Consider the following 25,457-nt stretch of genomic DNA (forward strand, 5'->3'; position numbering starts at 1 on the left):
CTTCACTTTGTTGCAAATCACTGCTGAGGTTTGTTTGTACCTATCCCAGAGGCAGAGGATATGTCTACACTAGCATTTTAATTCAAAAAAACAGAGTGTATGTTTTAACTGAATCTCTGTCATTCCCCTTAACTCTGCTTTGAGTGACAGCCCAGAGCAGGCTCGGAGAATACGAATGGGGTTCCTGTTTGAGGAACTACACTTGTGTTTCAGTAGCACACTTAAGGCAGTGTACACAGTTGGTAGACATGCATGAATACAAACTTTCTTACATATGTAGAAACCTAATTTGTAAGAAGCTCTTAAAATTTTTCTCAAGCTGTGATTTGTAATGTGGAGGGCAATGCAAGAGCTGAACCAATACTAGTAAGTGACACTGCTGCTGCTTGCTAGCTCAACTCTATTTTCTTAGCTGATGTATTTGTTTCCACTAAAAGCAAAAAAGCTCCAAGAATTTCAGGTCTTTTCCAGCCTTAACAACTCAATTATTATATTTATGAAGATTAAAGTCTTCACCACTTATTTTAAAGCCATTGATATTGTGTTTCCTTTGGGTCCTAATCCTTCTTCATATGCTTATGCTTTCTTGACTGTTTGTTATCTCACTTATTTTAAGATCATGTCAGCACAATACTTATGTTTTCAAATCCTTTGCATTATTTTACATTTAAAAGAATCACAGAAACCATGCTGTGAACTCAGACACATAATGAGTTTCATGGAAGCTCTACCAAGACTGGTGGTATTTGGAATTTTTATTTAATGTGATGTTTTTATATGAAATGAAGTTTTTAGAAGACTTCTCTGTGATTTTTTTTTTTTTTTTTTTTTTTTTTTTATTTCAGTGAAGTCAGTTATTCTGTTTTGGTATCAGACTATGTTAAAGTAGTAGTACGTAATCTGTATAATATTTTATACATATAGTTACAAGAAAAGGTCAAACTGCTGTAAAGGCTGAAATGCAGATAAGAAATAAAAATTACATTTAATTGTTAACATACCAAAGTTGGTCTGTATTTGTTACGATGTGAATCACGAGATGCTTCTGCTGGAATTAAGGTGCAAATGAGATGATATGCCAAAGTCAATAATACAGATTATATTTAACAATTAATCTTATGGAGATAGAGACAAAGAAATATAAAAGATGGAGTTGAGAAAGAAAAGGATGAAGCATAAGATAGTCACAGTCCATGGATCCAGCAGTGTCCTGTTGGTCTTTCTTCACCCTGGGCTTCTCAATGGTGAGGGTCCTGAGGTCATTCAAAATTTTTCCCTATTTATACATTTTACCAAACAAAGCTGATTTCAGCACAGTTACTGAGTTACCTTTCCTTGTGATTCTTAAAATCTGCCTTCTTTTTGTCCATAATCAGCAGTACATTCTTCTCCCGCAGGTTTGTTCCATTCCCCCTAGGTCTGAGATAACATCCAGACAATAGTGCCAGGTTTTGTTATCTCTAGTGTGGGCGCTTACCCACAAAGGCATACTGGGGGGGGGAAGTGGTTCACTGATGGACTGATGGTCACAGATGCCCTCTGTCCCATAACTTGGGGTGATCTTTCTTTGACTGGGGTATGTGTATGAGCAGTTGTTTCCCTGCACAGTTTGCCAGTGGGATTTTTGTCTGGACCATTACCAGGACATGCCAGCCAGACCTCACCTGTTCCAGGCCTGGAGTTACACCATCCTGTCCCTTCACTGTGTGCCTATCTCATGGCAAAGTCCTTCTCTGGCCTAAACAGTGTTTGAGACGGGCTGCTGTGCTCTGTAAGTCCTTACAGTACTTTAATAACAAAGCAGAAAAGTTTAAATTATTATTTTTAACTTTCTTCAGATTAAAATTTTATCTAGTCAAAATTACTCAGTTTCATTTTTAACAGACTTGACTTTTGAAACAAAGCTTTGCCAAGGATTTTTCAACCAACTATATTTGAGAGCAAAGCTAACAACACTGAGAAAGTTTTTCCTAATTGATGACATAGAATTTAATTAATTAATTTACTTGTAAACAATTCCTACACTTTAACTGTCATTACTATTGAAATTCTGCAAGATATGTTACCTTGACTATTTCTTGATAGTAGAGTACATCAGGAATAACTTTATATATTATTACAGAATCACAAGATATTGGGAAGACAAGCTTAGAAATTACACAAAGGAACAGTGTTTCTTCATCCTCATTTTAAGAACTAATTAAGTTGTAATATTACGACTTAATTACAGCTCTCTGATAGTAATACAGACATCTTATATACTAAAACAAAGATTTGTTCTACATGCACAGTTGCAGTGCAACCAGCTGTGCATTTTAGGAGCTCAAGTAGACTTTTATCCTCTAATAGAATTCCTTACCTGTACAAATATTTATCTTTTGTGTATTTTGTAGTAGTATTTTCACTACATTCTCAAAATAGAGCTATTTTTCCCTCTGTTTCACAGATTTAGTTATTTTAAATTTTTTACAGATTTTGCAACTAAGAATTAAGTGATACCTCAGCACTTACAGAGCTACTTACTTTTGTTTCTTACAAACTTACTTTTGTTTCATACTTAGGAGACCTGAACATGAGTGTCAGTAGTTTTTATTATATGAAACAGACTTTACTCAGCTTAAAGCAACTGTTGGGTACCTAAAGGTATTTGTTAACATTTTTAGAGAGACAAAGATGAAGACTGCTGCAGCTTGCACCTTTGTAAATCACATATCTGAACTTAACAAATTGTATGGAATTATAATAAAAGTTACATGAAATGATGCACTGTGGGCATGATCCATATACCAGTGAAGCTAGAAGGAGATTTGTAATTGATTTAATTGGAAACTGGGACTGTTCTTATCAGTCATTCAAAAGTAGGAGAATCGTACAAGCTTTTAGATAACAATGCTGATACATTTGATGCTGAAGTGTTCTGAATGTTAATGAAAATTTGCTGATGGTTCTATGTCTGTGAATAGTTTTTTAGTATCTTTTTACTTTTATAGAAGACTTTGTTTCTGAAACTTCCAAACCTTCCCTTTGTGCTGCCGGTCTGGAGAAATAAGGTCCAGTCATTTTGTATAAATTCCTGCATTCATTGGGATTTACACAGTAACCTGTTCTGAGGATCTCAACTCCTGCAAGTGCATTTTGAATGAATAGACAACCTCCCTTTTTTTTTGGTTGAAAGGAGAGAATCAATTTCTGATAACACCTTGGCTCTGGTATCACATGGCACCAGTGCTGATAGATTCAGTAGCAGTCCACATGCCCTTCGTTAGACTGGTTGTATGTGGGCATGCAAAGACAACACATTCGATTTTCCAGGTTCCAGAAAATCAGAATCACTACTAAACAAAATTGCAGCCTTAAGGTACATAGACAGAAAACAGCACCAAATTATGTTTTATGCTATTAATGATAAATACCAGTGACTGAATCACAAAAAGGAAAAATATGATGCCACCTACTTTTTTAGTCCTCTGATAATATTAATGAATGGACTTGAAACTTCTGCTATTACTACTGAATGGAAGAACAAAAAAGCTATCCTGTCAAGAAATTTAAAGATAAAAAATCCCTCTGCAGACCACAATTTTCTCAATCTCTTTCATGTTTTGTATGAAGTATAACACTTCAGAGTTAACTGTGAAACAATAAACATGCCAGTGTAAAATGCTGGGAATCCTAGTTCAACAAAAGGGACTGCTATAATAAAAAGAATTTCTTCTTTCATGACACAGATCTCAGAACATGTTGCTCTTCTCCTTAATAAATTAGAGAAAAGTGTCATCAAGGGAGGTGATATGTTTTGAAGGAGTTTTATTGGTATTATTTTGAGATAGAAGGTACAGTCCCATAAGGTACTGGGAATTTCTAGAAATAAGTGAAAAAAAATATCCAGTGAAAACAAATGTTGGCAATGTGACACAGTATCTCTGCATGTTCTTATATTTAAAAAAAAAAATTAAAAATGTTAAGATCATCGGAAGGTGGGAAAGGTCCTGAGGAGGTAATCTATTCCAACTTCCATGTAGATATATATGTATATTTCAAGATAATAATTGTCACTTACACATTATCATCAGTTTCTGTATAAGCAATAAATAAATATAAATAAATAAAAATAATTAATAAACAAATAAATCTGTTGATTCCATATGATAAGAAGAAGCTTCCCTAAGAAGATCAGATATAGCCAGGATCACTTGAATATTTTAGGAGCTTGGAGTATATTATCACCTGTGGGTTTTTATGCTGCACTGAGAAGAAAAACATTTGAATATTTGGTTCAGATTTGGAATCAGAGAAAAATCAGAATATTACTGTAAATTGCAATAAACTGACCAGATTTTCTTCTAGGTTGTCAAAATAAAACCAACTTTAAAAAATAAAATGTGTTTAGGAAAATCCAAACAGTTTGGTGCAACTTGAATTCTCTGTTAGAAAACTCTTCTCAAAAGAGCAGGAGATTAAGGGAATATAGAAGAGGTAAAAACTCCAGATATACTCTAAAAGACTCATAGAATCATGAAATAGTTTGATTTAGAAGAGATATTTAAGATAATCTAGCTTCAACCCCATTGCCATGGGCAAGGAATCTTCCACTAGGCCAGGTTACCCAAACAAAGCCCCATTCAGACTTGAACACTTCCAGGGATGGGGATATGGAACTCTTTACAGATTAGCAATTATTATTATATTTCTCCTGGATCAGGGATGTCTATTTCAAAGGCAAGGAGAGGCTTGTAACCAAATGCAAGTAATTTGAGAATCCTTGCCCTTTAGTAAAAATATTTCCAGTTAAACTTTGTCGTTTTCTCAATTTTCTCTCACTCCCCAGTGAACACAATTCCCTTCACTATTCAAAATTACATTGCTATCATGGATTTTGTCAATGTTAACCTTCATTTTACATTTTCAGTTATGGGTTTTCATGAATGGAACTGAAAACAAAAGAGGGAGAAAATCTCTGAGCAAGTGTGATAAAAACCTTGTTATTAAATTTTTCCTTCTCATTCTTGTGAAGTCACAGTGTATTGTATTTTACTCTTTCCATATTACACTCTGTATCTGTACTCTTTAATGGCATTTTACAGAAGACAGGTAATCAATTCTAAAATTTTAGCTTGCACTAAAGGAATTTTAAATTAGAGCTTCTATTTCTTTCTTCATTTTTTTTCCTCATGAGATCTGGAATATTAAAACTAAGATGTGTGACTGTAAGCTGTAGCACTACTGACATTTATTATGAATTTTTTAACAAGGAAATTCAGGTAAAACAATGCCATTTTTACATGCGAGTCCTTTTGACATATGTCTTACAACCTAAGATAAGTACCTGAAAATATTCTACAAGTATTTGGCACACTTATGAGCACAGATCTTACATCCCTACATCTTCACAGGCTAAAAAGGCTTTTAGCAATTGTGATGGATTAGAAATCTTGGGCTTTTGTAAGCTTTCTTACAGATAACTAATCAGTCTCTGGTGGCTGTTGGCAATATACTCACATCTGATTAACTGATATCTTTCTTGAGCTGCAGTTGTTTAATAAAATAGTTTTATTTATAAAGAAATGTAGCTATTTCTAAAAGGGTACAAAGTTCTATCTATGAACTTTAGCAGTAAAAATCATGGTGAAAGGAATTCAATATGTGTTACATTTTAGTTTTATTTCTCAGGTTATTTAAACTTGGAAATAGTTGATCATAAACTAGTTACTTTTCTATTGTCCTGAAAATATAAGGTGACTTTTTTGTGATTATGTTAAAGAATTGGAATTAAAATAAAATATCACAGTGATTCACTGAATTCACTGAACTTTTAATTCTGCTCACAATTTCTGCCTTTTTCCATATCTGAAAATAATTCCAAGATTCACTCTTGATCTCTAGTATATAAGGAAAGGCCATCCTGTAATATCAGTGAATTAATTTTGCAGTTTATGACAGCATCAGTCTAAATTAAAAGTATTTTTAAAGTAGGAATGACAGCAAGAAGTGCACTGAGAGATTTAATTCCCTTTTAAACAACTCTGGGTATGCTAAATATCACAAAATAGTGCTAGAAGAGAAAGAATTGGTATCTACCAAAAATAACCCTCAATCAACAAAGCCAAAAAAAAACCCCAGAAATTAAGGGCTGGAAAGGGAAAGTTATCTGATATAAGTAAAATAAAATGCTTTTTTTTTTTTTTTTCCTGTGTACTGTGTTGTCTCAGAGTCTGCCTTACATAAGTAGTTCAATACTGTCTTCAGAAGCAAGCAGCATATTTGCCAAGTTGCAGCTATTGCTGCTAGTAAAAAACTGACTGTGATAACTATCTGGTGTCCTCATTACATCTGTTCTGGAGAATTTCACTTTGTAATAAATGCAGGCCAGGCCTGTGAACTGCATGGGTACCTACCATTCTAAGCCTCTTCACCTGCAGCAGAAGAATCTCCTTTATACAAATGTCTTTGGAGAAGTAAAGTTCTTCAGGCTGTATAAAGCAAGAGGTCAGGTGGTGGGAGAATTGTTTTCTGGCTCTGAAAACTGGAAATCTCACTCACATTTACAGCTCATGTGCATAAAAATCAGACTATTCAGGGTGAGCTACTGCCACACTGAAGTGTTTGCAGGATCAAGATATAGAGATGATAATTTACAAGAATAATGTCTTCACTTCAGCCAAAGATGTTTAAAATACTTTTCATCATCACTGTAATTATATCTATAAAGGGAAATGTCAGAAAAACATGGAAAGTTATATTTGAATCATCACTCGTTGAATTGGTTAAGAAAAGCAGACTGATATGAGAATAATTTAAATATCTGCACATATTAAGTGATTGCATAATCTCTTCCGCCTTGAGATATCCCTGTAAGATAAATTTCACTTGAATATCTCTACTAATTTTCAGTCTATTTCTGTTTTCATATATAAAGTAGGTATGTAATGCACTTCAGAATTGTAATTACATTGACAGCTTACTATTGACATATAAATTTAAAATCCAGAGGTGCAAGAGAACCATACAAGGACAGCTTGGAAAGACAGTTATGACCTGCAGATAACTGATTAGAAATGTGAATATATTTTTATTTTCACAGATTGAAGAAAGTACATAAAAGGTGTGAATATAATTAGAATTAGAATTTTAGAATTAGAATTAGAATTATCAGAATTAGAATTAGAATTAGAATTAGAATTAGAATTAGAATTAGAATTGAGTAGATAAGGAGCTTACAGCAGTCAACTACTTCAACTGTTTACAGGACAAAAATAAAACTATAAATTATAAGGACAAAGGACAGGTAATTTTGGGGGTAAAAACACCTAAGTCATAGGAAGATTGCAATACTTGAATGTAAAATAAACATCTATAAAATTTAAAACATAGAGATGAAGTCACATGATGGTAGTTCCTTAGTTTAGCAATAATAATGCTAGTAGTAATCTTACAAAGGTGTGCAAAGGAATAGGGATTTATTTCATATTACCTTCCTTGTTTTCAGCTAAATACAACTGAACAAAATAAATATATATTAAAAATGTCGCTGGAAAAAATAAAAGCAAAATTTTATTCCAGCTGTGACAAATATAGCTACAAAAGAGGTGTTGCAGAGAATGAAATGTGAGACTGGTTGGAGCAGAGATATTAAAAATCTGAAGACTTAGAAACATTGTTGGAGCAGATATGGGATTTTCAGCAGGAAGGGAAGACAGTAGGATCCTGTTGTGACATTGTGCAAAGCGAAATAGGGAAAAACATTAAAAACAATTGAGGAAGAGTTCAGAGATAGGAAGGAAGAACAGATGATCATATTAAAGCTGAGGAAAGACAAATATTTCAGCAGTGTAAAAACAAGCACCAAGATTAAAAAATATGTTAGCAATTAATTATTCTTGTGTGGTCAAATATTAGTCTGTATATCAATCAGAAAACCTGAGTAAATGCACTGAATGAGTAGTGTATAAGCACTCATTTTATTTCTCATCTAAATCCTCCAGGCATTAAATAAAGGTTGTTTCTTTTTTTTTTTTTTTCCTAAATCTTCCTCATCTCTTGCCCAGAAAGCTCTTTATATAATTTTGGCTGGTTTAAAGCTATTGCTTGTAAAAGCAATATATTCAGTGTTCCAGCTTTACATCTGAATCTGTGCAATATGGAAAGTGGGTGAGCTTCTTGCAGGCTTAGCTAGGAGATTGAGAGCAGAGAATCAAGCCAAAATTAGAGGTTTGGAGCACTTGTCCTGTGAGGAGAGGCTTAGAGGAACCGGAATTTTTCAGTCTGGAGAAGTGATGTGTCAGGATAGACATGATAGTGCCTAAACAAGCATCACTGATCATCAAGATGAAGCTGGGCTCTTCTAAGCTATGCAGACCAGGAGGATAAAGGACAATGGACATAAACAGAGGTGTGAGGGGCACACTGAGCCTATAAGGAGAACCTTTTCTCCATGAGGGAAGCTGAGCTGCAGCACAGGCTGACCAGACAAGTAGTGGTCTTTTTTCTTGCAGGTGTTTCAAAACAAAGCCCAGAAAAACCTCATCAGATCTCATGGGAGACCCTGTACTGAGCAAGAAGTCAAACTCCAGCCAGGCTGGAGACCTTCAGAAGACCCTTTGGATCTGAATTATCTTGTATCATTATTCTGTGATTTAGAAAACCACACACTCAGACTACAGCCAGCATTAACCAAGTAGCTGCTTGGAAAACTTCCTCTCCCTCAGTGTGAGCTGAATGATGCTTATTACCTGCTTATTTTAATGGCAAATTTCAAGATATCTAACAATTCTACAATGAAAAGGGAAAAATACTAAATAATCTTTCACTCTTTTGTTTGTTTGGTTTTTTGTCATTAAATATTTTAGTTCTTTCCCATTCCACTCTTCAGAAGAGCGCTATAAATATTACTCCTACAACTAGTAAATATTGGTTCATTGAAATGACTTTAGGTCTTCTCAAAATAATGTAACTCTAAGACATAAATATTCAGGTGACTTTTTTAACTTAAAGATTTTGCTAAAAGGAATTCAATAAATTTAACTTTCATTGCTTTTGATGTGAAATTATTTATTTCTACATATGATATCTTCTAGTTTAATTGAATATATTAGACTGAAAAATGAAAAATGTGATAAAAATAATCTTGATACAAACTGGAGTGCATTGGTTTTGAAAAATAATTGGGATTGGATAAAAACTACTGGAATTACCAAAAATATGCTGCATTAAATAAAAAGATCTGTTCATTTCCTTGCAAATATGTTGTTTACAATACAAATGGTCTGACTTCAGTAGCAGGGATATGTGTTTATTAAAAGTATGTGAAATGTCTATTTCAGAAAAAAAATTATCCCCAAATATTTCGATTTTTAGTAAAATGTTAACTAAAATGTTTAAGCATTAAAAATTTTACTACTTCAGTTAATTGAATTCTGCAATTGAGTAGTATTCTGTTTTAAAATACAGTTTATGAGAAATAAAAATATTTTGTGTAAATGCATCATTTTAACAGAAAGTTCAAATTAAAAAAAAATAATTTCACTCATTGCAGCATTCTTCTTCATTTGCATTTATTGCTCATTTGTATAGAATTTTTTCCTAAAAAAAAAATTATCCATAGTATTCTGAATGCATATCTTGGTAGTAACAAAATATTTACATAATAGCAAATAGGTAATAAAATTAAATAGTAATAACTAATAGGAATAAAAGCAAATAGATAAACTAAATAGGAATAGAAAAATAGAAGTTTTAGTTCCTTAAAGTATTTTATTGTTTTCACATATATTCTGAATTCTTGTCATATTAAATGAGGATTAAATTCTCTAAAGACTGTATTTGAACAGGTATAAACTGTTAGAGTATCTAACAAGATGGATTGATATCATTCCCAGAACAGATGATTCATAGGCCAACTGGCAAACCCCAGATCCTATAAACCAGATGTCTTTATTTTCCTTCTCATTTTCTGGTAATACAAAGAAGTTCTCTGGGGATATGTGATATACAGCTTCAGATGGGAAAAGACAAAAGCTACTATACCTCCTGTGGAGGAGTTATCAAAGAATCTGGGGTATGGCAATAAGCAAAAACTAATTTTTAATTATGGGGACATAGTTATTCTTTAATGTACTCAGATTGCTTTAACGTATTCTAAAATTAGACTATTCCACAGGTGAAAGAAATGGTGAATTGTTTCCTTCTTATTAGATGTTCTTCATGGAATCTGAATGAACATCAGTGATTGAGTCCATGATATTTAAGATGTACAGATAATTCAAATAATTTAACTGGTTTTAAGGCACATATTGAAAGAAGATTCAGAGCACTGTTTGCAAAGAACTACTAGTTCTATAAAAGAGAAGCATTTATAATAAAAATTATAAATAGCATGTTTATTGTTCCAATCTCACAGTATTATAATGACAGAAAAAGCTTACAGTTCTTAAACATAAAATGGGAGCAGGATATAATATAATTGTTAGCATGGTGAGATGTGTCCTGAAACATCAGAAAATGAGATTGGAATGCTTAGCTCAAGTCATGTGATATCTGCTGGAAGAAAAGTGGGCCATGAAGTATGGAAACACCAAGTCCAGAATTTCCAGGAATCTTGACACTGCTGCAGTCAGTCAAATTTGGCTTGTAGGATATATTTCATTCAAATTATCCTGAGTATTGATCTGTGACTGCAGTTTGGAAATTTCAAAGATACTGGTGTCATAGAATCATTGATTAGAATCAATAGAACAATTAGAACAATTCATGTTGGAAGACAATTTTTCAAAATATCTCATCCAAATCCAAGTCAAACTTTAGACATCTCTCCACTGTGATGTGAAAAAACTTTTTCCTTCTTTTCTTTTGTCAGTGCTTCATATCTAGTCTGTCAATGCACAGCTGCAAAGCAGGGAAAGCTTCTCCTTCTGTCACCAAAGTTTCAAGCTTCTGGCTTTCTGCTTCCTGGCATCCTGTATCCTCTACTTGATCAGGGTCAGCTTCCACCTGTCATTCTTTAGACAGAATATGGGGTTCAGGTTCTGCCAAAGGATCCCTCAATTCGTGTCCATCCCTTCTCGATGATGCAGTTTGCTCACCTCTTCCTACTGCTCCTTCAGCTGGTGACTCTGTTTCAAACAGTGTCTCTCCCACAGGGAAGGTGGCTTATGTCCCAGTCTTAGGGGTTTGCACCAGGCATTGGGGACTGGGAGGATGTGTCAGGAACTCTCATTCAAACTGGCCCTGCAAATTTGTCCCTGCTGTGGCACCACTAGTGTCTCACCAGCTGCGGCAGTGCCACTCACAACCTCTCGGCATCAGACCTGTTCTTGTCCCACCTCGCCATCCCTGTTCACTGTATTCTCTGGTTGTTTGTACTCCAGATAAAAAGGTGAAGGGTCAAAGGTGATAATACTGAAATGCAGTCAGAAAATACTGCTGGTCAGAAAAAGAGGGTATGTCCAGGGAACCACAGAGATGCAGGATACCAGTTCTGCAAAAGTAGGAGCTGCTGCTGTTGATATTTCAGACAGTGGTAAATCTACACCAACAACCCTAGGATGCTGGCACCTGAACAATTTTAAATTAAAAGATTTGAAAATCGAACAAATTACTAGAGATGGTAATTAAGTTTGTGAGGAGGTGTCGTACGTAAACCAAGCTAGGGCCAGGAATACCAAACTCACATTTTCATTAGTATATATCTATGGGTAAATATATATACCTCTATATTTAGAACAGTAGACTGAACCAGAGATCAAATAATTTGACTAGCACACACACGTTCTTGAAATAATTTAACTATCAAAATCTCATATTGTGTATCTTACCCTTTCTTGTAAAAGGTTTAAGCCCATCAGCATTTCTGAATATGGAAATGTTTGATTCAAAACTACTGCATACAATAAATAGGAACTCTGTGTAAAGATTTTTAACATCTCATAATAACAAACAAACAAAAACAAGATGAAGGAGAGAGGGAGGACTTTCCTGTTTTGGCAGGTCCTGCAAACTGTGAATATAGTATTCAAAAATAATTAAACTTGTGTGTTAAGATCAGCATTTTTCTCCTTTCTTTGATGTTGGGGTTCTTTTTTTTCAGCTTCTGCTTAAAAAAATCTAGCATGACGCATTAGTTTGTGTTTGATATGTAACTCATTTTGGAGTTTCAGTCTCTCCTTAGGGTAATGTTTCTGCTTACTAAATTTAATGCTTATTCTCCTTGAGAGAAATGGAATTTCTACTTTTTTTTAAACTCTCATTCTCAACATTAAACTACAACATACAAAAGTTGACTTTTTTCCGTCTTTTTTTAGTATTTGTGTCATCCATTGCACAGAAACCAAATAACTTATTTTATTAATTAGCTCCTCAGCACTAAGAATATATTCACCTACATTTTTCTTTTCTCAGATCTTAGTGGTGCATATTTTTCTATTGGTCTTTCCCAACAAGTACTTGCAATGTTGTGTACTGTGCTTTGTTCATACCTGCTAAAGTTGTTATTCCAGTTTTTTGGGCTCTTCTCGTAGGAAGAAAAGAAATTACAAGATTTTTTATTCTTTGCTAATTTCTATAATGAAAGTTATACACTAACCTCAAAGTTAAAAAAAATATTCTAATGACATGCTAACAACATTGTTAAGTGGAGCATAGAATGATCTGTAGGAACATTTTCATGTGAATTTAACAGTGGATTTTATTATCTACTTCTCAAAGGAGATCCTAGCTGATGTCTCATTTTACCATAATTTTAAGAAAGACACAGCAATTTTGACTAAAGGAACAGAAAAGGTCTGGGAGTAGTACCCTCAGATCCAGAGCTATTATCTCTTTTAAATGCCTGGGTCTGAAGAAATGGTCTGCAGTACAAGTTAGGAGTAGAAACCTTAGGGGCAAGGCTCTTCTTTTAAAATGCCACACAGATGACATAAAAGAACTCCTGAACTCTTGCTGTGATGGGGAAAAATGTAAAAGAGCAAATGCCCACTTGGATTTAAATTAAAAGAATGCCATACATCAGCTCAAGTGTTTTTGAAAACAAGCTTAAAACAGAGTAATAACTGTAAATATCTGAACAGAATTTCAGTAAGAAATGGGGTAGAACAGGGTGTTTTTAATACCAGAGCAGATAAAATGAAACTCCAAGTAATACATTAATTGTGTTCCTCTAAAGAGCTTTAAATTTACTACTCCTTCTCAATCTATGTATCACATTGTATTAATCAAGTAATAGTAAGACCTTGCTTTTCCATGATTTTTTTCTTCACTAAAATTTTATTTGGCTTTAAATTTTCCTGGCACCAGAAGTCCCCACAGTGTAAAAACTGATGATGATGGGAAGAAAAAACTACATCTGAAAGTTCCTTGTGAAGAAGTGTTTCTTCTGTTTTCACAGGGCCAAGCAATGCGTAAACCCCAGTGGAAGCTCTGAAACTCATATTTCCTCTACCAGACTCCATCATTTTAGATTCTGATTTGTCTCCAGTTCCTTTTCCTCAAAGGTGGATTGCTGTTTCTCTTTTATCGAATGAACTGGGGTGAGATGCTGGCTTTGATTAAAACCTTTTAGGAAGACCATACAACACTGAACTCCTTTGAAACTCTGGGTTATGAACAGGGAAACACAGCAATCTATTAAATGGTCAATAGAAATAAAACGTATTGAACATTGAGCTTTACCCAGATCATGGCAGAGAGCAGAAGAGCATCACCTCAGTGAACTCAGTGGTGGTAAATGCCAGCTGAAGTTGCTTACTGTGGCTTTCTGTGCTCATTTCTCAGTGACTGATCATTATGAAGAGCCCAAAGAATAAACCAGTGATGTTTGTAATAGGTCAGCTCAAATTAATTCTTCTATCAGAAAGAAAATTACCTTGCTAATACACCAAATCTGCTACTTGTTTGTTTTTTTTTTTTCTATAAAGAGCCCTCTCAAAAAAATTGCCAACAATTAAGTTAGAACCCAAATAAATACAACAGTAATTGTTATATTAGAACTTGAAAATCTTGTAAATCCCAAAACAGATGCTGCTAGTCTCAAATACAACTTGAGCAAAGCTAATCTAAACTCATTTAAACACTGTTGTTGCTGCAGTCACTTTTTAGAAAGCCTAGATTTAGCTTGGGAATAGCCTCGTATTGTCTCATTACTTCTGAACCTTTATCATGATACTGTACCTTTCTACAAGATCAGGAAAAGGAAGAGAAAGGAAAAGGCTGTCCTTTCTCATTCAATTCCTTTCTACAGTGCTAACACGGAGACAATTGTGGCCAAATTTGCTTTTTAATGCTTTTGCTGTAACGTATTCCCATAGTAAACAGAAATAACCTTTTCAATCTTAAATTTTAGGGCAAAAATGGCCTTATGTACTGATGCATATCAGCTGATTCTTATGGTTATCCTGTATAATAAAAATGTGATGCAATTCCTAAACTGTATCATATGCATAATAGCATTCATATTTTTATGTTGAAATAAAAATCTTTAACTCACATTACTGTGATCACACTTCAGTCAAATGACATACTGGGCATGATGCAGGTTCATCCATCCCATGTCTGTGCTTGACTGCTAATTTGAAATTTCTAATTGCATTCTTATGATCTTGCTTCCTGTCTGACTGACAGCTATATAACATGTAGGAGGAAAGCTAGATGAGAAGGCTAATTATGAACTAAGTCAGTCAGGAGGGTGAGCGAGAAAGGAGGATTATTTTATTTTTTAATCAATATTATATTTTCTCTTGCACCACCCCCAGTAGATTGTGTCTTAATGAGATTCAGTCCTAATCAATGAACATCTAGCCAAATTAAAGGTCAGATACTGCCTGTGTAGGGCATGTAAATCACAGAAGAGTCTTTGAGATGCCTTCCCGTCCTTTATTCCTTTCTACAGAGTAGCAAAAGGCAGAAAAAGCAAAAGTTCCTCTATTTGAAGAGAGGAGGGTGTGTCTTTTTTCTCTATTTCCAGCAATGCAGGTAACTCAAAGCAGCAGAAAGAAGGCCAGCTGTGTTCCCTATTCTGTTTTTACTAAGGTTTGCTGACTACCACTTTTTTTCTTTTCTAAGGAACTATTCCATGTTTCTGCTCTTAGACATGCTCGATGCATTGATCTTCCAACACAGTTCAATTCCCCTCACACTGCACATATATTTTCATATATTTTTACATAACCTCCTATCTTGCTCTGGGGCACAAAATACATATTTAGCATCATGCTATAGAAGAAATATACTTGTGGGTTACAATTAATCCTTTGCTGTTTCTCAGACACTTTGAAAACATACACATGCAACAAACCCCGATAGTTACATCAACAAGGCCCCAGAAAAACCATATGTGAGAGCAGAGTTTACCCGTCAGGTTCTATGCTATGTAGATGGACCATCTGTTCTATAAATACAATCCTTAAGGGAATAATACACATATTTTCCATGCAAACTGGATTGATCTTAGAAAGGGCCTAATGATACCTTATTTTAAGTTCTATATCAACCACTACATAGTAATATTCCATTAGAGCTTTTATTCCAATTTAAAATTTCAGGAATTCTGAGTTTACAGGCATAAAATTATTCAATTGCTAGTATATAGTGTATTTCTGGAATTGAAATACCTTGCTTTATTTAGTTTTTTTGTTGTTGTTGATCTGGTTTCTTAAAATTGTACACCATAATGTGCTTATATCAGGTTCATCATGCTAGAAACCTATATGACTGGTCCTGATGGTTATAAGGCTAAAAGCAGAGGTGGAGACATGGATTCACAGTCTTGAGACAGAGAAGTTTAAGAGCTTTCCCAGGCTAAGAATCTGTGTAGAAATGTGATCAGAAGCAAGAGAGGTTTATAGCAGAAATCAAATTATAACAGGAACAAGAAAACAGAAGCAGGTGCCTGCAGTCACAGCTAAGCATGCAAGAGAGAAAACCAAGGAAAAACCACAGTAGAAAACCAAGTATGCAATAATGATCTGTGCAAGGAGGTGTCATAGGCTGCTGAGGGACACTAACCCTTCTTCCTGATCAACAGTGCACCATTTCTGCTGGCTCTATCAGCACTGCACTGACACGTGCAGGACTTTGAGTAAGAGCAGGTGGTCCACTGCAGAGCCATATTACTGAACCTACACCTAAAAAAGAACAATTATTTCATTACTGATGACAGTTGTATAAATGCAATGATAGTTCATGCTGCATTTTTTAAATCAGCAGTGGTTGATGTCAGTAAGGGTAAGTTCAGATCCCAAAACAACAAGATAAATTTATAAAAATATAAATCAGTTTGCTTATTTGGCAGAAAGTGGTGGCATTTTTATATCAGAAAAGACTTAATCAAAATGAGCTAGAGTCCAGCTTTTCCCTTCAAAATATCAAATGATGGGTAGAAAATGGAAAATAATTCTACTATCAGTTTAAATTAAGGACAGTGTGGATGTGGGTTTTCTTGAACTTTTACTAATGAGACAGCTAATGACTGCTGCTAGAAAGTGTGCTGAGCTTGCAATTTGGCCTCAAGTTAAGATCAAGTTCAGGTCTTGCTCAGGAAGAAGCACGTTAGCTGTGTATAGTGCATGTAGTTCCAGGCACCAACTTCTATTTTTGTCTTCTGAGTTTAACACGTCCATTTGTTCACACTTGACTTATCTTCATTGCCACCTTCTCATCTCCTAAGAATATTCAGCATCACAGTTTTAGTAAGACTACAGGGATCAAAGCCACAGAAATGAAAGGATGCTACTCCCCAGCCTGCTGTGCTTGATTCTCAGTGGCCTCTGGTTCCACCTGCCAGATAGCCATTTGTCTGTACAGGAAAAAATGTACTGGGATCTAAAGTAGAAAGCAACCATCATTATTTCAGATTTCTATTTAGGAACTACAACTGCAATGATAAGGGAGTGTTACTCCAAACTGGGCAGTGTTACAGATCTCTTCTGAGCAGATGGGCTGCAAAACAGCAAACTTTGCATGGACCAGCTGCAGGCTTTCATAACAAATACAAGCTGCTGATAGCAGTCTAGACAGGCACAACAGCTAGAAAACACATTTCCACAATATAATAGCCTGTTGAAGAAATGAAGATTGCTCCTTGGCATTTCTACTTAAATTTATGTGCTTATTAATAGAGCTAGCTTCTTATATACTCACATATATTCCTCTACCAGCCTGTGCTAGTTAACACAAAGTGGATGTAAAATGCTTCCAAGGTAACTAGCTAGGAATTTAATATCACAAACATATTTTTATTTTCTTTTTTGCTTGTTTGTTTACCCAAAGGAAGCTGCAGTTTTTTTCAAATTCAGATTTTTAATGAGGAAAAAAGTCCAAGAAAAACCAAAATGTCATTAAGCCCAAGAACATCTAAGTTTTTGACTCATGTAAAGAATTTAATTTTGAAACATCAAAAATTTTAAAATAGAATTTTCTTATCAGTACTCTGACTTATTAAAAACTGTGAATGACTTGCAGTCTTGGGGTGTTTTTGAATTTTTCTTTGTTGTTTTCTTTTATTGCATGTGGCAAACAGAAATTCAGTATCTCTTGAGAGCACGTTGTAGAGCTCCTTCTGACAGAAATACAACTTCAATACCATTTCATGAGAAATACAACTTTATATGTATTAGCAAAGATAAAAACTAAGGATATCAAAAACATCAGAATTTATTAATTTTAGCAGTGCGATACTCAAAATATAGCTTAATATTAAACCTGATTTTAAATTAAACTGAGCAGGATAATTTCTTTATTTTGATTCAGAGGACTATGAAGTGCTTAAAATTGTCTTATTGAAATGTTTTTTGAAGCAAACTTATTTAGAATTACAAATTCAGGGAAAAAAAAAAGCAAAACCAAAATACTAGAACTTTACAGAGCTAGGATGAAAACTAACCTTAAGACCTGGAATTTCACAATCTTGCTACATCAGTCTGATTTAGCAGATGTTTTTACCCTCTGCAAATCTCTTATAATGTATAACTTGTAGCTAAAGGGACAACATACAAAGATTTTGTAGCTCTCTTGCAAGTGATTTTTTTATTCAGAGGAAAATTTGACAGAGCTAGCTCCTGTCCTGAATACTCCCCAGGTCTTCCATCACAGAAAATATATGCCATAGCTGAAAGAAAAACATTCCATGGATTAATTGCTGTGTAGGAACATGGTTTCTATTTTCTCAGCTTTATATATCCTTTCAGGTAGCTTGTGATATTTGGTGATATTTCAGTTAACTGAGTTAATTATTTAAGTGATGCTGAATAAGTGAATCATAAAGTCCACAGACTCTGTGTTTCTTGCATGTAGAAGCTTCTCTCACAGCTGTTTATACCTTTGACTTTGTGCAGTGTGGTGGCTGTGTCTTGTGTCCCCAAGTGCTGCTGACACTTTGATGTCAAGCCACGAGGTCAGGCATTTTGGCTGGCCCTCCTCTGCATCTCACACCATGTGCTCTGCGTCCTGTCATCCCTCAGAGAGCTACCAAAATTCTTGTGTATTGTCTAGAATTTCTTCATGCTAACATGCTATCTGTAGCATGGTATTTTTTTAATGCAGCTGACCTTTAGTCCAAACACTGTGAAATAAATGAAAAATACAAGCCTTTAAATCAAGCCCTTAAGTCCCTGTTTTTAAACTTCACAGAATTAGCTATTAAGAGTTGAAAAGTCTGGTGTATATATACTTATGATAATATGTTGTTGTAATAATGAAGGAGTTAGCTTTTTGGCAAAGTTTTCAGTCAGCTTTCAGCGAGTTGTTTTAGCATGTTCAGTATTGAAGAACACGTGATGTATTTTTGTGCATTAAATTGAGAAAGGGAAATGATAAGAAAAAGACATCACTAGAGTCTTTCTCCAGGTCCTATGATGCTGAGACTTAGGATATTTATAAAGTGGCTTATACAAAAATATTCAAACTTTCATTCCAGATGTCTTCTCAAACTAGAAGAGAGGAGAGGAATGACTTCTGAGAAAAATAGTGTGAAACATGGCTTTAATAATGACAGATGAGAAGAATCACATTCAGTAATCAAAATGACTTTGGAGTTTTGTAAAAAGGATAAAGAAAAGTGACCAAAACCTCAAACGGCATTTAAAACAAACAGAAAAAAATCATCATAAAGAAAAAACTCATAAATATGTCAGCCATTCATTCTTCTTTGTTCAGTACTTGATAGTTCTAAACAACTCTGCTTTTAAGATTATCTTTTTGAGTGTCTTTTTTTTGTATTGTTTTGCATATAATATTGGACATCTGTGCTGGAGATCTGTGACCAATTCTGTGACTAACAGAGAACAAAGACAAAAAGTACCTTATTTAATAAAAACAAGAAGGAAAAAGTTGTAGTCTTTTAATGTCTTTGGGAAAAAAAGCATTGCTACAAAATCACACAAACAGTTTTACATGTAGATAACACAGTAGTGTCCTAGGAAGGTTTAATGAGCTTTCCTTGCTTTTCTGTTTTGTTTTGGTTTTTTTTGAAGATATTCTTCTATTCAGACTAATGATTATTTGCTGTATGAGTTCCACAATATTTTTATTGGGTTTTCCTGTAACAAAGCAAGTGTCTTCTGGCACTTTCTAGTTACATAACCAGGGATGAAGAGTTAATTAGGATCTATGTACTTACAATCACTCAGATTTGTATAAGCAAATCTAATAACTCAGTGTTATTAAATATGCTTCTGCAGTATTCTTGAGCATCAATCACAGAGAAATAAAAGGGGGGAATATTACTTATTTAAATTTTTCAGATTAGTATAAATAATGCAGTGAGAAGAGTGCAGATGGAAAGCATCACATGTTCCCTGCCTCTTCCCTCTCTCTCCTGTGTTGTTTTTTAATTCCTCAGCAGAGGAAACTGCCACAAAGAGGAAGTTTCTTACTTGTTTGGAAGCATGCTGAAGCCAAGGGGGAGACTGCACTGCGCCTCAGTGAGTCAGTTACTTACATGCTATGAGACTGATACCTGACTTGCAGGAGTTGGCATCAATGTACCTGTGAGAAAGGAAAAAAATGTAAAAGAAAGGAGAATGAAAATCTGAGCAGTGAATTTCCTACCACCAATGTGGGAGTTTCAAAGCATGAGTTGAACTTTATAATTCTCTCAGTTGGATGTACTGTGATACTGTAGTCCTTTTCCCATTTTAGATGAAAGAACTTTTAGCAAAAGAAAAGAGGCAGCAGGATTCAGGGGAAATATGACTTTTTCCTATTCTGATCTCAGCTTCTGTGATAAAAACTCAGGAATAACCACAGCTGGCTCTCCAGGAAGGACTTAAATGCCTTTGTTTCAAGGCATTCTGTATTTAAGTGCCCCATAGATACCTTGCTATTATCAAAGCATGGAAAAATGCCTGGGAGTTACATGACAAACACAGTTAACCTGCCTGAAGTGAATGATTCCTAAAACTCAGTGTAAAACTAAATGCTTTTTCAGTTGCTTTGTTTTCTAACAGATGCTGTTTGAATTGCATGTTTGACTCTACTCACGTTAATTAGGCATAACTCTGCATCTGAGTCCCCCAGGTCAGTGTTTTATATCCAACATTTTTTCTATCATATTGGTTTTCAGCCACTGTTGTGCCACAGTCAGTTTATTCACATGCAAGGCTTATTTGCCATAAGCAAGCAATTCAGTTTCATTAACAGACCTTGCCCCTGACAAACTAACAGCTGTGGCACTCCTAGTCCTCCGAGCACCTGTGACTGGGTTTCTACATGCCTGCAAATCACTGTACACGCTTTTCCCATTTGGCACTATAAATACAGATCCGGCTGGCTATGAGAGTAGCAGCACTGAAACATTCATGAATTCACTTGTTTGTAGCATAAATGCACTATTCTAGGGATGTTTTTCCTGTAAATACGGTTAAGTGACCATGCATAACTACATATCTTCCTACTCTGAAACATTACCTGAAAACTTATAATTGAATATTAATTTATCAGTTTTGGTACCTAACAAGCAAAAAACCCCTTTGATATGCACGGTTTCCTAAGGGATTATGCTTGAGATCATTGAGAAATCATAGTATAATAGAATGGTTTGGGTTGAAAAGGACCTCAAAAATCATCTTGTTCAAACCCCCTTGAGTGGGCCGGGGCACCTTCCACTAGACCAGGTTCATCATCCAACCTCGTCTTGAGCACTTCCAGAAATGGGGAAGCTTCTCTGGCAAACCTATGCTAGTGCCTCACTACTGTCACAGTAAAGGATTTTTCCCTACCATCTAATCTAAACTTGCCATCTTTCAGTTTGAAGCCGTTCCCCCTTCTCCTATCACTACATGTTCTTGTCAAACGTTCTTCTCCAGCCTTCTTGTCTCTCCCTTTAGGTGCTGGAAGGTGCCATAAGGTCTTATGGAGCTTTTTCTTCTCCAGGCTGCACAAATACTGTCTCACAACAATAGTCACCTTCTTTGACCTGCTGGTCATGCTGCTTTTCATGCAGCTCCTTCAATATAAATATTTGTGACAGATTGATAGCAGAGTAAATCAGAGCATATGAGTCAAGATGTTATGAGGATAGGAAGAGCTATCTCAGAACCCTGGTCTTTTGGGGGTAGGCTCAAGATTAGGTATCTTCTTGAAAAGCTGGTAAGAAGGGTAGTATGGGAAAAGGGAAAGACATATCTGTGATTCAGGGAATGAAAAGTATTAGCACTAGAAAGACTCTTGTCTCAGAAAATATGAAAGAGAAAAAAAGTAAGAGAAAAGTTTCTGGAAGTTACCTAAGAAAAAAAAAAAGAGATTTTGTGTGTTTTGTCTGATTTTCACTTAACGGATAAATTCAGATTTTAGATGAGTCAATACCGGGTACTTAAAATGCAACTTTTGAGGTAGCAAATTATATTAGTGAGTTTACTGTAATTAAAATAAAACCAAAAAAACCAGTCTTGCACCCAGAAAGGATGTGAAGAGCTCAGTAATTATTGAACTGAAGCTATTCTGAGGTCTGTGGATACAGACCTAGTTTGTGATATATCTTAGTTAATAACTTTGTAGTTTCTGATGCTTGTCTGATGTTCTGGAAAGAAAAGTCAATATCTTTCACCAGCAATTGTGTGAGTCATACTCTTTATTAGAGGAGTCAGTTCTGTGTGGGAGTGGGACCTAAATGAATGTTTATACATGGAAAAACAATTTTGTTGTTCAAACCTGAAATATATGTTCTTTCAGAAGCCAGTTAGTGATGGCATTTTAAAGTATGTTTCTTTTCTATATAAATCCTCTATGAAACAACATTTATGTGTCAGAGATCAAAAAATGGTACCATTTCATTGCAAACTTGGGTTTCTTTCCTTAACCATAAATCAAATATTTTTTTAGATCAAAGCTTTTAAGAGACACTATGACAGAGAACAATCTTTCTCCCTAATGTTCTATGTTTAAAAATATGGTATAATTTCCTTGAAAGCTGATATTTTTGGAAAAAACTATTTAACTTTATATTATCAGTTTCTAAAATTATAAAGTTGATATTGTAAAACTGATGTAATTTATGTAAACCACATGAAGTATGCTGACAACGTGGTACCCTGTTCACTACCTTTCACTATCCAAATGCTACATATCAAGCGTTCTTGATCATCCAAGCACAGTTAAGATAACTACTTTTGTGAACCACACATTAAGGATTACTTCGTGTTATTTAAAACCTTGTTATTTTTACCTTTCTTTTACTAGTCACACAGTAGGCTTCTGTAGAATAGTTTTAAAAAGTAAAAAAAAACTTCTGAAATATTTATCTATGTAGTGGAAGGGTTGTAATTACTATAGTTTTGAACTTCTCAAGTTATTTCTGTTTAAGAAGCAAGAGAGGTGGGGTGCTGGGCAGCCACTGGGCAGGAGGCGACAACAAGTGCCACAGTCATTTACTGCACCAGTACCAGTCTGTAACTCCAGCTCACTTGCAAACAGTGATTGTCCTGATTCCAGAAGTCATAATCCAGAGGATTATGTGGCCCTCTTTTGCACAGAAAATCTCTCTCCTTTGTTTTGCTGAAATCATGCACAGACCCTCTCCCTCTCTGATAAGTTTTACTGGTTATTGTCTAAAAAATATCTTTTTCTGCTTCAGTTATGAACTGAAGTATATTACCAGCCGAGTATCACTAACTTTACCTTGCATATTGCATTTGCAATGAAGGACTCTTTATCTAGCTAAAACCAAAACAAAAACATTTGTTTCTTTTAATTTTCAACATTTATTTTACTTTTATCAGGAGGTCTGATTGCTTAGGATTCATAGGAGATGGGAAATGCGCATGGTGAAATGGCAATTTCTTTTTTCTATTTTGGGTGTTGAACTTCTCAAGAAAAACAGAAAAGTTTGTTGAAAAAATATCACTCATACACACACACACACACACACACACATACATATAATATGAAATTTTAAGGCAGAAACAAATCTGTGACTTCCAGAGAGACCACTTTTATAAAAAGCTGAGGTTTGGCTTTAGACAAAGGAATTTGTGTTGCAGTATAACTATAGCTGCATCTTTCTTTGAAATTCAGCTAGTTCACTAGTTAAATAATGGATGAGGAGAAGAACTCTGTCTTGGCATTTTAGAGTTTACCATAGAGTTAGTCTTAATTGTTCATGAGATTTACTATGTCCTTGCAAATCTAACCTTCCCTGGCTTCTTGCAGGCTTAGCACAGAGAAAAGCACCTATTTTGACATCCTCCATAGGAGCTTCTCCTTCTACTGATTACAGTAAAAGCTTGAGGAGATTATCCAACCTTGGTTTAACACAGCTTTTACAAACACTCACCTCCATTTATACTCAGAAATTAAATTATTCACAGCCATACTTCTAAAGAACAAAAAAGCCAATACATTTTAAAAGCTCTTCTGACACGGAATTACACAGACTCTGCTAAGCATTAGGAGTCGGCCCATACATGTTTAGCACAGAATTTGCTTATGCATGAAATTGGGAATCTTGGCAAACGCTGGACATGGGCTTGACTGGATTAAGGAAATGTTTATTTAGAAGATGTCCAGCAAGTGGCATCAGGTCCTTGACTGAGTCTGTGAAGGTCAAATTCAATTCTCTGTCCCAGGCTTCCTGTGAAGGAATGGTGTGACACAGACTATGAAGTTAGTTGTATATCATTCAGCTCTTACAGTACTGAACTACTTAGCCTCCTAAGAGTTGCTTTCTTTGATGGCTCAGATACTTAGAAGTTTATGTCTCATTAAATCATTTTTTAATACAGTTTAAAGTGATCTATAAAGTTTCAGGGCTATCAAAACAGTGAAATTATCTGACAAAATCCTGAGAAGATTATGCTTGCCCTCTTAGTCATAGTATGAGGAAATTCCTATTTCTGTGATTAATGATGACTTACGCTGTTAAGGATGGCAGTCTGAATTAGGACAACTATATTAAGTAAAGAGGAAACTCGTGAGTTTATCAGGAAGGAATATTTGGCTGTTCAGTTCTGTACACAAAGATCACAGCCTTGAAAACTGCTTATGGTTCCTATGGGGAATGCTGTTTGCAGAGTTAGGCTTGTCCCTGGCATACTGGGGTGGAACTGACCTTAGCTGTGAAGTTAATATAGTGCAATTAATAAAGTAAGAGAGAAAACTAATACAAAGAAACATAGGGAGGATCAGATGCAATAAACAAGAAAAACAAGTTATAGAGTAGAAAGCAATAGGAGGTTGGGGAGGAAGAAATACCTGGTTTTGGAAGTGAGGAATCCTTCTCCATTTCTTAGGTAATTGTATTTTCTTATAAAAGCATTCCATTAACAGTGCAAATCTAAATTTTTCATTAATTTGAAACTAACTATTTTATGCTGAGAGAATGCAGGGAGACATTCAAATACTACCTAATCAAATCAGTTAAAAGTAACCACCTTCCAGTGATATTTCTCCTTCCTATTAAAACTGCTGTACACATGTAACTGCTGGCAATAAAATATCAAGAATGAGAGAGAAACTTGAAAGATCCTTGATACAATAGGAAAAAAAGTTGATTAAAAAAAAGTCTGTGCTCTACGCTGTTATGGGTCCTAATTATGAACAAACCAGACTTTGACTGAAAGCTGAGACTTTCATCTCCTGTTTTCAGAAAGCATGAGACTACATTTGTTTTGAGAGATAATGAGTTTGACACAGAAAGCTCAGCCTGGCTACCTCTGAGCTCAGCAGCATATGGTCTAAAACTCCACTAATGATGTGAAAGCTTGAATTTCCCATATTATGAAAGTATGTGTTCCACTCTTGGAAGAGGCTTGCTTTTCTAGATGTCCACAAACACCATTCAATACTGTTGCATGTTTCATGTCATTAACAGAGAATGGTAGAATAAGCAAATTGAATTTTGAATAAAAGACAAGTGCCTGTATAGTGCCTGTGTAGAAGAGATCTATGCATTCAGGTATGTGGGGTTTTAGCCTCACAAATCAGTGTCAGTTTTCTGTCTTCTTCACATGCTAACTTAAATATCCATCCTTATGTGT

General features: G+C 35.0%; 1 protein-coding gene and 1 long non-coding RNA gene across 7 annotated transcripts in view; one reads left to right on the top strand and one right to left on the bottom strand.

Annotated features, from left to right (window-relative positions):
• LOC110470011 (uncharacterized) overlaps positions 1 to 14,535 on the bottom strand; it is a 32,036-nt gene extending 17,501 nt beyond the window's left edge. Inside the window, exon 1 of the long non-coding RNA XR_002465338.2 lies at positions 14,477 to 14,535. This is a non-coding gene — a long non-coding RNA (uncharacterized LOC110470011). The remainder of the gene's footprint in view (positions 1 to 14,476) is intronic.
• The window catches only part of CNTN5 (contactin 5), a 591,904-nt gene that overhangs the window by 35,615 nt on the left and 530,832 nt on the right, over positions 1 to 25,457 (top strand). The window lies entirely within an intron of this gene.

This window comes from Lonchura striata, chromosome 2 (assembly GCF_046129695.1).
Source record: "Lonchura striata isolate bLonStr1 chromosome 2, bLonStr1.mat, whole genome shotgun sequence".
In the NCBI taxonomy this organism is placed as follows: domain Eukaryota; kingdom Metazoa; phylum Chordata; class Aves; order Passeriformes; family Estrildidae; genus Lonchura; species Lonchura striata.